Raw genomic sequence first — 14,082 nt, forward strand, 5'->3', positions numbered from 1 at the left:
ATTATAAATTGGTTCATCCACACGTGCCAATGTTTACATTGCTAATTTATCATAACGTTTACAATGTGTAAATAATGATAAATTGACCAGGTCTCCACGCATTACCCAGGAACATTGCTATGATAGCCTGCTATCAGATGTTGATGAATCGTCGTAAGATAGGATCCTTTGAAATCACATCACGCGGTATGCGAGACGTTTGTCTTGTAGTGTGGAATAGGCGATGCTTTAATGAAAAAAAAATGAAAAAAAATGCTTTAATGAAAAAGAAAAAGAATATTTATTTTTTAAACCATGTGTTCCAAAACAATTATGTAGTGTATGATTGCTATTTATTTCTTCACATGTCATACAGTCGGAACTGTCAAAATGAATGATATCAGGATAAGAACGAAACTGTTTATTGAGATTAATCTCCAACGTCCTGATGAGCCAGTTTATAGCTTCAATGGATAAGGATCGAGGAGTGTGAATCTGCCTTGAGGCGTATACACTGCTATCTATCAAGGCTGTCAGAGACAACATACCAAATTTGAGGACAGTGGCATGGATTACATAAGGGAGCCTTCAGTAATTACAGAGGGGAGCTGGAGGAATTAGGGGGTCACTTTTGAAAAATTAATCTGTTCTCGGGGAGGACCAAATTTTAGAAAATGGGATAAATTAAGGGAGAGTCACATTTTACTTTGGCTCATTATGTCATCCATTTTTGTCTTATTTTTGTGATTTTGGCATTCAGTCGCGGCCACATCGGTTAGGGTTAGGGTTATGGTTAGGATTTGGGTTAGGTACTGTACTATCAGACAATATCAATCAATCTCTGCTGACAACCATACAGGTGATATGACGAGAGCAGTGGGTCTCACAGGAGTAATCTGAGTAAGATACTCTGGCTTTCAGCTCAGCCAATGAGACTCAAACACTGGTATTGAATTGATTAATGCAGTGCCACACAAATTCACTATTGATGTTGTAGTTGTTTACAACGTGGTCACTGGTGGCAGCGGTGGGATTAAGTCTTTTAAACCATTGATTCTGGGATTAGTGTTCTTTTTCATGTCTAAACAGTATTGAAACCACATTAAAACTATTTTAGAAGGGGTGTCATGTTTTAGAGAAAGGAATTTGAGGGAGGGTCAATTTTTAACATGACGAAGTCTTGGGAAGGTCCAATTTTATGCAACAGCCCGGGCCTGGTTTCATCCGCCCCCTGTAATTACTGAAGGCTCCCTAAAGCTATGAATTACATGAGTTACTGTTATTTGATTATCATAGTTCTATACAGCCTGGTGGTTGCCATAGTTCTATACAGCCTGGTGGTTGCCATAGTTCTATACAACCTGGTGGTTGTCATAGTTCTATACAACCTGGTAGTTTCCATAGTTCTATACAGCCTGGTGGTTGTCATAGTTCTATACAGCCTGGTGGTTGCCATAGTTCTATACAGCCTGGTGGTTGGAATAGTTCTTTCAGCCAAGTGGTTACCATAGTTCTATACAGCCTGGTGGTTGTCATAGTTCTATACAGCCTGGTGGTTGTCATAGTTCTTTCAGCCTGGTGGTTGTCATGGTTCTATACAGCCTGGTGGTTGCCATATAGTTCTATACAGCCTGGTGGTTGGCATAGTTCTTTCAGCCAAGTGGTTGCCATAGTTCTATACAGCCTGGTGGTTGTCATAGTTCTATACAGCCTGGTGGTTGTCATAGTTCTTTCAGCCTAGTGGTTGCCATAGTTCTATACAGCCTGGTGGTTGCCATATAGTTCTATACAACCTGGTAGTTTCCATAGTTCTATACAGCCTGGTGGTTGTCATAGTTCTATACAGCCTGGTGGTTGCCATAGTTCTATACAGCCTGGTGGTTGCCATAGTTCTATACAGCCTGGTGGTTGCCATAGTTCTATACAGCCTGGTGGTTGTCATAGTTCTATACAGCCTGGCTGTTGTCATAATTCTATGCAGCTTGGTGGTTGTGGAAGTTCGATGCAACCTGGTGGTTTTCATAGTTCTATGCAGCCTGGTTATAGTGGTAGTACTATGTAGCGTGGTTGCTATGATAGTTCTATGCAGCCTAATATGGATGGAATATAATTTTTTGTTCCCTGGATTTGAGAATTCCGAGTGCAATCAACTTAATGTAATTAACAATGTCTGATCGAAAGGAAAGTGCTGAGCAAACCATCGCTTAATATTGTACCAGATTTGGAGAAGTATATGCTCTCGGATTCATGGGGCAAGTAGTCGACATTTAGGGTAATCACGTTATTATAAGTAACCTTCCATGCTACACGTAAGGTAATCATAAAAAGGATGGGATTACTGCATCCATCACGCTGATTGGGTACCTAGATAATTTAGGTTGTAGGAACTCTAAAGCATAGTAGCCAGGGTTAATTTTTGAGAATTCAATAACAGTATGCATACTCTCTCAACACTCACTGCATATCTACTACACAGGGCACTTACATAGCTGTTAGATAATTTTAATAAAATTCTATTTATATAATGTGATGAACTTTACGATAAGACTTCATCTTAGTACTTCATTTCAGCCATCGATAATAATAGTATTGCATTCTGTGCCATAATTCTGTCCGTTTTGATCAAAATGATATAGTTTTAGTTTGTCTATAGAATTAACGAACATTAGATATCGAAACCAAGTCACTGAGTAAAGTTCATTGAAAGGACGAGTTTCCCTACGGATGCAAAAATGCACATGTAGGGGTATGATTAGACATCGTGATTGATAACTTCTTTTAATAAGTTTAGAATAAAGAAAACTGCAGACGATGATATCAAAGACAGCATATACATACATACATACACACATACACACATACATACATACATACATACATACATACACACATACACACATACACACATACACACATACACACATACACACATACACACATACATACATACATACATACATACATACATACATACATACATACATACATACATACATACATACATACATACATACTCTACATATTATATTATGAATAACCTTGGGCATGACGAGGCTGTGTAGTGTTGCATGCTCGAGCTCCTTTTTGACAACCCTGGGAAATGAGTACTGGCGGCTATTTGATTATGTACCTTGTAGTCCGTAGGATCCAACCATACTGCCAATCACATCCACATTACGACTTAATGCTCCATACATAGACATGATACGTGGGGATTCGAATAGACCCAGTTCTCGAATAGACACTTTTCTTATGAGCGATTAGCTAAAAAATGTTTGACGAAAAATTCAAATAAAGCAGAAAGGTTTTCAGGTGACTTCGTGACCCATTGATATGTATATACACAGGACGTCGGTTCATTTCCTTATCTGTATATCGGATTAGTTAGAATCCGTTGATAGTATACTTAAAAGCTTGGAAGTCTCACAATTAGGTAAATGTGTTTGGAAACAAGAAAGTAAATATAGTGTCATACTGTTACTGTCAATAGCATTTTTTCACTGTTGAAGCATTTATATTTGCTACTACTGAGTGTTCCTTCCATTAGTAGTATGTGCCAGGGATTATTTTTTATATACTTACAGTTTAGGTATTTCCTACATATCATACAGGAGAAATTGAGTTGCCTTGGTGTTTCACTCCTGGGACATGAAGATATAGACCTCAGTCCATAGAGATTCTCTATAGTGGTCTGAGTATAGACTAACAATAACAGAATATCTAATACACAAACTGAAAAGCATTGTTTACAGTGTAGTAGAAACAGGCTTCTGCTGAAACATCTAGGGCTTGATGATTTTAATGGCTTCAGTTGTTTACTTTCCTACTGATAATCAGCATGGTAACTTGTCTGCTCGAGTCTACATCCCACTGTGCACAGCACCTATATCAAATTGTTTCTTTTGTATTTGAAGTCGTCTTTCTGTGTGTAAACAACATCCTATCTCATAAGTCAAACACCAAGGCAACTTCATTTCTCCTGTAACAAATCTACTATAAGAATTTGTTGCGTTAGCTAGCTGTTCGTACAGTCACAGGTAAAAAGGGATTACCTTGGATGTTTATGACAATTGTATCTGTTTTCAGTTCCAATTCAGGAAATTAACCCCTGCAATTTTTTTCCTCTGCAATAACATGTCAGTTTATGACTTCAACACAATTTTTCTTGGCGGTTTACAGCGCTAGTGGTTATACGTTTATCTTTGAGACGCATACCACTATGAGTACCGGTAGCGCTGTATACAGGCGGCCGTGTATGAGAGTAACGGCGTACCATTAGTGCCATTAACAGGATAAACCTTCCTATATTCCTTATGGGATTTTTGCCCCGTATTGTCCTTGAATTTCCCCTCATACGATTCACTGAGCAGGTGACGGTCTTCTTGTATGGTCAAAATAATGACAAAGGCTTGCTCAGAATTTCGGTTCTCCTTTTTTCTTTGAACTAAAGTAAAAAGAGAAGTTACCCCATCTACGGTCTATGGTCGCTCAAGAACTCCACATGAGGGCATCACTACGAAGGGTTTTCCGGCTTCAGGCTCCATATTTAGGAATATCATATCGACTCTATCGTAACTATAGTTGATATACTTTTTTGGTAGTAAGAATTTAAAATCACTGTTGTTACAATTCTGATTTTGCGTAAGTAGAGTTAAATTGAAAGATCAAATTCACGCTTTATGCTCGATCTTTAAAGTGGCCGTATTGCTGAGAAATGGTTACTAATTATTTTGGAGTTTTAGTTAATAAAAGAACTTTGACATGTTCTTCTACTTAAAAAGATGATGTGACCCAACACAGTCAAAGTCCATATTTTTTACTCAATAAATTTCGAAGAAAATCTTGTGTAAAATGTTTGTTATTGTACGTACAGGAATTGATTTGTAAACAAACCTTTTACACTTTTATACAGTTTTTGCATAAACTTTCCATCCAAAGGAGGAGGGTGTATGGATTTTGCAAGCATCGGACTTTGTTTATGCCTTTATCTATATTTTTTCAATGAGGAAAACATAGTAAAGACAAAATTGTTTTAACCATTATAAATTTCAAATAAATACCATGTCTCCACATGGCCACTTTCATATAGTATTTAATTCTAAACTCATTTCAGAAGGCTGAGTGCACTTCCCTACAAAACGCCTGTGCTTTTCTTGCACGGTGGTACACATAATATTGATTAGATTTAGTGTCACCAGAGGGTGAATTCCCGTTGAGCTGACTTAGGGTTATTGCATTAAGGTGTGCTATTTATCTCTCTTCTGTTATTACAGCCAAGAGAATGTAATGGCTTGTCGACGTAAAGTGGTTACTTAAAATTCAAATCGCTCCACTGGAGCTTCAATCATTGGGAACGTGAGATCCCCGGGTGCAATCTTCGCAGCTCCCTGCCTTTATAAAGTTACTGTCGTTATTTTCTGTCTTGTCTTGTCTTGTCTTGTCTTGTCTTGTCTTGTCTTGTCTTGTCTTGTCTTGTCTTGTCTTGTCTTGTCTTGTCTTGTCTGTCTGTCTGTCTGTCTGTCTGTCTGTCTGTCTGTCTGTCTATCTGTCTGTCTATCAGTCTGTCTGTCAGTCCGTCCGTCCTTCCGCGTCCGTCCGTCCGTCTGTCTGTCTGTCTGTCTGTCTGTCTGTCTGTCTGTCTGTCTACCCTGTCCGTCCGTCGCCATGACTACCTGCCCTGCCTTCCATCACACCCATCTAGTAAAAAACTAAACGTTAAATAACAATATGACTAGTTTTGAAAAGGGATAATAAAATGTGATGACAGCTGATAAATGTAGCCATGGCATGAACACATGCTAGGCTTGAAGAAATGCAGAATATACGTGACAATGATTCGTTTCAGAATGATACGTTGTAATTACATTGTAAGCGTCAAGGGACCAACGATGTTCGTTTTAAAACCGTCGTTGTATGAGATGTATTATCATTAAACCACAGACTTGATACAGAGAGGGGTTTTATCAGCACAGTTGGTTGAATTAGGTCATTTTCTGATAAATCCTTTGATTTGAGATGATTCTAAAAAAAAATCTTGTTGACTCCCTGGCTATTTACTACAGTTGACGTGATCTTGGATAATGATAAGACTGCTGTGTATGGATGTTATTACCAAGAACAAACCTTTACTATATAGGGTCGAATGAACTCTATTAATCGAAGTCATGCCTGCATTTCTACGGTTTCTTGTCTACGTGCTATCCACAAACTCTTTGGCCTAGAAAATCTCTAAGATTTATGGCTAGCCTGAACAAACTTGCAACTAGAGGGACCCCTTGCTGTTGATAGCATTTGATTAAAATCCCTCCATACTGTGTTTTATGTACCAAGTGTGAGTCATTTGAAATGTCTATATCATATGTAATCATAAGTTAATCATTTTAATTTCATCGCACTGGGTCTCCATCGTCCCTACTCAAATATAACGGCCCTAGGAGTAACATCATCTTCTCTACGTTCAACTAGCAACTAATTCTAGAAGGACAGAGTCGACCCGATGGCCAAACATACATAGACATTGAAAAATAGATTCTAATGATTATCAGATACTAAATATCCCACGACATAGTATTAATCTTTGTATTATGGCATCCATTTCTAAGCATCAGGCTGTTTGAGTCCACGAATCACAGAATCCTGTTATTTTAGGGATAACTTTAGGGAAATATTTATACGTATATAAATACGTTTTCTTCTGACTAAAATCATCAAATCTCTTCCGTTGTTATTGGAAACAATACTTGAATAACAAGACGGTGTTCTCCCGGTTTTTTTTTCATACGAGCGTCTCAGGACAGTGATCAATTCTGTGGTGTTTACTTCAGACTAAGACCAGGAGGAAAGAACTCCCCCCCCCCCCTTTGATAGGTTCTCATGACATTGATGGACTACACGTAGTAGATATGACGACTTCCAGACAATACTCTAAAAACAATTGTTTGGTTCCGGTTATCCGACCCCACCTAGTTTTTTCACTGCCGAACTTCAACATTTATTTTTACGTATTCGAGAGAAAAAATAATAAAATCACAAAAATTGTGTGAAGTTTCACAAGCGGAAATTGACATCAATTTAAAAAGACATTATAAAACTGTTCTTCCAATCTGTAAGAAACTAATAACACAGAGACCACAAGCGGAAATTGACATTAATTTAAAATAACAATATAAAACTGTTCTTCCAATCTGTAATAAGAAATTAATAACACAGAGACCATATGGAAAACAACGGAAAACATAACTACCTGAACTAGACACTCACATATGAAAAAATATGGAAAACAACGAAAAACATAACTACCTGAACTAGACTCACATATGAAAAAATATATAGAAAAAATAAAATGAAAATTGAGCGTAATCGAAACCACACAATTTTTTTGCTAGGCCTTGTGATATCGAGTGTTTGAATATGACATGACGGCCACCGTTACCTTGTTCAGAGAGAAGACTAATTGATCGTCTATTAGACTGTAACTTTATGAAAGTACTTTCAATATATAAACTAAATAATAAATCTATATGTACACGGTTGATTGTGAATATAAAACACATTTTGATAAATCGCTGTTTACGCTTTGAATATAAACCATGCTTTATACGTAGTTTCATGTTAAGACGTGCGCATCGACTTCATGTGGATTGACCTCATAAACTATGGACTGTAGTATAAACTTACCCATGGATACGTAGATTTAATTTGATTTCCTAGTACAAATAATTTACAAAAACAGTCTTATTTTAACTGCCCTGTAATACGTTTATTAAAGTAAGTTGATAATTGAATGAAATTAAAAAATGATGAGAACAGGAAATACCTCGTGGCTGTAGAAAAAAATCGTAATTTTCGAATGGAAATCAATAATCTTTTTTGAATATCTAATTAATATCATTTATTTTTTACAGACTTGTGGACTGCATTAATTAACATGAACGACTGATAACTCTGACAAGGTCAGCGAATGACCTCTGAACTTATAACCTGTTAGTTTTGTTGACTTCGACAAATAGCAGACCACGTGACCGATTTGCAATTTAAAAAATCACCACAAACAAAGGAAAACACAATCAAACACAACAAACAACAAATCAAAGCACTAAATGTATACTTAAACACAGACAGACAGACAGACAGACAGACAGACAGACATTACCGCAACGCAACATGTATACTCAACACACACACACACACACATATATACATATATACATACAGACAGACAGACAGACAGACAGACAGACAGACAGACAGACAGACAAACAAACAAACATAACCACAACCAAAGAAACACACCACAGAAGTACACAAACAAATTAAACAAACGTCGACAACATAAACCAAAAATAAAGCGAAACAATATTAATATTATAGGATATATGTTCAAAAGAAACGCATCATGTATTATGTTGTTAGTTTATACTAGAGAACATAGCTTGCTATCAGACTTCATAATGCCATGACAGCCTTTAATGTCATTCATTCATTCATGCATTGTACGCATTTTCCGGAAGGTTTTTTTTGTGTGATAATAGTGATATACCGAATCTGTCACATTTTTATATCTACAATCGATTCGATATCGTTTTAGTGTCATTATAATTGAATGAAATCTACTTGTCATTGCCTTGACAGTCATTTCATGTTATACCTATCAGTATATCTAACGCTTCAAACATCTCGATCAACTTGAGAATCTCTCGTGAACTCTTCTGGGGAGAAAAAAAAACTATTTACACGATGATCATTTAGGTAACCAGCATACAGCCACGGGAAATGATAGCATGGTAGGAAATAATCAAGTCTTTTTGTTGTATTCACATAATCTTGTAGGATTTCACTGTACTCAAGGGCTAGAAACGACTAAAAAATAGCCCGTATTGTGGTGAAATGTTTGTGAAAACCCGGATGTTGTAATATAAGACGATCAATAAGATTGCATGTGCCTCGGTGATGAACAAAATGGGGGTCGTCATCGCCTTTTCATTTTCTGCATACAGACGTATTTCATTCCTCGTCAGATTAGAACGTGTTCAATGGTTTCTATGGGGTAGATAAATTAGCCATGCGGATCGTCGGTTCATAACTGTAATCGATTGCCGAATTGATGATGGCTATTTAATTAACATTTACCTGGACTAAGCAATATAGCGTGTAAGGTACAGAGATATGACAATAAACATATGCTAGCCTTGTACGTTGCCTAATAAAAGAAATCACACCACCTTTTAAACTAATTTCGTATTTTCTGTACACGGCGAATTCAACCTATATTGAGGTTATTCATGACGTCATTACCAATGGTGTAGTAGTGCACGGTTATTAGTTGGATGTCGGGTGTTTTCATTTGTTGCATTCATAATATACATCCTCTGTTCGATTATCCAAGACTCTTAACATTGAGCTCAGTATTATTTAGAACAAGTGGAGAGAACAGCATACACGATGAATAATATTGTACAATTGCCAAGATTTCCCTGTCACCTGCTACGTATTGATCAAGATATAATCCACTTTTCTTTCTAACGAGAGAGCGAGAGAGAGAGAGAAAGATAGAGAGAGATAGAGAGAGAGAGAGAGAGAGAGAGAGAGAAAAAAAAAAGGTACGTTGGGTTTAGTTACTTCAATATTTCTAGATACAATAATCTCTTGTCTCTGTGTATCTATCATCCTACTACCTTTGGTGGATATCTCTTTGTAATAATGTGTTTTCCCGCTCAAAGAATGCTCATGCAATGTATAGCTCCTTATCTTTATCAACTTCAAAAAATATCCCTGGAAGAGGCTATCATATCGCGATTAATCGAAAGGTCAATAAACTATTAGTGGACTGGTTTCAGTCAGTATCAATTCATCTTCCTAGATTCCAAGAGATGTCCGAATTCAGGATTTGGCAACATTCGACAAATTCACGCGTTTCATTTTGAAATTCACAGCAGAATTAACATGCCATGAGAAGTATTGTGTTTGCAATGTCGAATACTTGTTTGATGTCTTTCCATGGGTTTAACCCCTTAAATTTGGGATTTCAAATGTCATCTTAAGAGCAAATCATATTTTATCTTTTGATGAGAATTCCATGAATATATAGTCCCTAAAGAAACATGCATTGTTCGTAAGAAAACCAGAACTGCCTTCATTTTGTCATCGTAGATTACTTCAGCTCTACCGAGTATTAAAATACGATTTTATTTTTCTCTGTGGTGGACTTTTTATTAGCTAATTTTGTTAGTACTCTCGTAAAGGACAAGATAAAACTATAATTTGATAGTTCAAACAAGATATGTCAACTAGCACATAAAATACACTGAGCAAGAATTTTACTTTGCCTGCTGTTTCACCGTGACACTAATTATACTATTCCAAAATGATCATAGTACTGAAAACTCTCCGTCTGTCTGCGCCAGTCAGTCTCTCTCTCTCTCTCTCTCTCTCTCTCTCTCTCTCTCTCTCTCTCTCTCTCTCTCTCTCTCTCTCTCTCTCTCTCTCTCTCTCTCTCTCTCTCTCTCTCTCTCTCTCTCTCTCTCTCTCTCTCTCTCTCTCTCTCTCTCTCTCTCTCGCTCTGATTCCATGCGATTATTGTATATAAACCTTATAGCTAAGGCACATCTCCTTTTCTAATCAGGAACGTGAAGGTTTCTCGCCAACTCAATAACACATATAAGAAACAGCTCTTTAGACAAGTGTTATACAGTGATAGTCCTATTTATTCAATGTGGCAATCATTTGTACTACATGCCTTTAGGTAAACAGTCGTTAGTAGGCCATAGAGGTGCTCACTAAATTGTATTAGCTACCTGACATTTTCCAACTCAATACTAGAGTCATGCTAACTCAGTCAGGCATTCAGGACAGCGCGCATCGTGCCATGTCATTTGATTAAAGTAAAAGAAAAGAGCGAATCTTATCCCTTGGAGATGAAGTGTCTTCAAGACGATGCATACGTAGATTCCCGTCTGCAAACCTACCTATATTCTACTGAATAATTTGTGAATAATTAATTGATTCACTTTCTAAATTGAGATTAAGATTTTATCAAACAAAGCATCCATTATTGTATGCATACATTTCTCCCGTGAGAGAAATATGTGTTTCAATCAAAAAAATCTAATTACATCTGAAATTAAAATGTATTATTTATAAAGACGTAGATCTGCAAACTGTAGGGGGGTGTGACTAAGTACAAATGCAAGATCAGATTTGAAGTGCTTGTATTCAATTTCATATCATAACACATATACAATGTATATGTAGGTGTTTCATTGAAATTTGGACACTTTTCTCATTACCATTTCCCTGATATCGAACACATGCATGGTCACATTTTTAAGAGTCAAAGTTCAGTCCTATCAGTCAGAATTGAGATTGAATCTAACAACCCATACAAGCTACATGGACGTTGGTAATCAGGTGGTTTCCATGGCAACGGAACGGTCTCGTCGTGTTTGTTAATCTAGCGGGGCACAGAAGAAAGGAATAGAGAGTGGATCAGGTACTGATGGGAGTTTTGCTCATTAAAGTAAACATAAACATTGTCTACGCTGTGACAATTACAGACATCCGTGTACAGAATAGTGAAGATGTGAATGATAACGCTAATAATCAGTATATGTTGAACTGAAAGACCACTGTCAACCTAAATTGGTCACAGCTAGTTACTTTCTTTCAAAGTTACATCGTTAGAATTACACAAAAAAACCCACAAAACTCACAATCACAGTACACGGAGTCTCAACTTGCCATTTGGGAATTCGTAAATTGGCGGATGCGATAATAAAAATGATATTAAATCCCTATATGAGGTTTTGTTGCATATTTGATTCAAAAGACTACTTTATATATGCACAGTCTGTAGAATCATTCATTTTGCTTCAGAGTCAACATTTGCATTCTCATCTATCAACCTATGTTGTCGAGTTACCTTGCAAACTCAAACTATAATGTTACACACCAATATCTAAAAACCCATTATCAATATAACGAGCTGTGGTATCCATCTCGTCTGCCGTAAGGTTGATACCTTCCGCCATCCATAATAATGCTTTCGTTTCATTTTGTTGAAAGCGGTGCGTCTTCTAGTTTTTGTCATGAACGACATGAACATATCCGGTGATGCCTGGCATAGACAGAAATAGAGAAGGAAAATCAAGGACATATACAAATGGAATGATAATCAATGGTACAACGAAACAGAAGAGTGATTTGCGACTGGAATGACGTGATAAAGGATATTTAAGTATCCACGTCTTAATGTGTAGATTGGGATTATATGCCGGATGAATACAAGTAGATAACTGTAACAGTTGAAGTATTGAAATAACATGATAATTCATGAACAGAAGTTGAAGACTACACAGAATATAGGCAATGTAGTAGATAACAATACAGAAATGAATTAAACTAGTGACGAATGGTAACACATGTAAAACGAACAAAATGTTGTATAATATATTGCACGAGGTAACTGACAAAAATGGGAAAGTGTTAACGTTATTCTCGTGTTCACGAAGCGATCTAATTGTCCACGTAGACGTAAATGATAAAAAGATACTAGATTAAAGTATAGTGTACTTTGTAAAACCGATAAGGTAACACAGCACACATTAACAAGTAGCAATCCATGCTTGTGGTTTAGAAAAGAGGTACCTGAAAAACAGACAAACAAAAAACAAGAACTTTACTTTCGTGAACTTACGGTAGTGTGGACTGAACCTGATCAAACACACAGATTGTGTACATCACGTACTGTTATATACAAAGCATATAGGCCATGCAATTATTAATAATTGTGAATTGAAATTGAATGGCTATATACATTTGTATTTTATTGTTTCCATAGAAGCTCGTGCAGATCTTGTTGTGACATGCATTGCAGTTCTATTCAAGTGACATCTGAAAGTCATTATTACGTAATTAGCACTGCAGGAGGTATATGATATTAAATTAATCGAGTTATAATGACGCGATTTCAAAATTATTCTATCGTGTATATGTTGTCATTCTCTTCTATATTAAAATTTAGCAGTCTTTCACCGGGACTAGAAAATCGACTAAGGCACGATGAAGGATTTTGAGATTCAGGTAGACACATTATGACAAGAGCCGCCCTGAACACATGTACACATCCATTGTGAGTTTATATCAAAACCATTGGGTACTCATACGAAATGTTTCAATGTTACCATTCTTCCTCTTCTGAAAGCTATAGTTTTACCGAAAATCATCATATTTGTGGAAACATTCTTGACAACAGACTTAATGATACGTTGCAGTATTGACAACTCTCACACTGATAACGGTAGATTCTTTGATTTGTCTTGGATAAACTATAGTCTAGTGCATTGCTTCGTTGAACCTCTGCAGTCCCCTAGGCTCAGTGTTGCTCTTTCGTCTCCCTCGGACCAGCACAGGGCTTAAGTGTTCTGGAGTCCTTGCTAAAAATAGACCACTGGTTGATGAGGCATTTCATTGAAAATATTGTCAATGCTTTTCACCAACCTTGTCTTTTACTTGCAATTGAAGTTTGACTGATGACTATTGGCTCACGTTGAAGGCTATTTGCACAACCCTAGCCATGTATTGCAGTCGTTGCAAATGTATACACGATAATGATCGTAGCGGCATGGTAGAATGTTTCTCGTCGTACCATTTGTAAATGTGCTCACCAGATAACATCGAGACAAATGCAGGCAAACAATTTTGAAGTACTGCATTACCATACTGAAAGCAAAACAAACTTTCGATGTAGTAAATGGAGTGTATCGGTAATAACATCTCAAACGGGGACCTAGAAGACATACGGCTGCGCGGTACATGTATGTAGTTCGAAGTAGCAGGTGGGAAGGGCAAAGTTAGCAAACGCTTGAGAAATCAAGTGATTTACTTGTCTGTACTAGTTCGATCGAAGTGGTTGATGGGAAGGACAACGTCAAGTCTACTTTAATTTGATAAGCATGGCAAACATCTACTCTCAACCCATCCCCTCCCCCCACTCCGCACGATATGGTCGTACTTTAAGGATATTGATGGGCCATTGTCATCAAAAAAATGTTTTATCATTGACATATTATAGAAAACACTGTATGATTAAAACAATGCGATTAAATT

Source organism: Glandiceps talaboti, chromosome 4 (assembly GCF_964340395.1).
Source record: "Glandiceps talaboti chromosome 4, keGlaTala1.1, whole genome shotgun sequence".
Lineage (NCBI taxonomy): Eukaryota > Metazoa > Hemichordata > Enteropneusta > Spengelidae > Glandiceps > Glandiceps talaboti.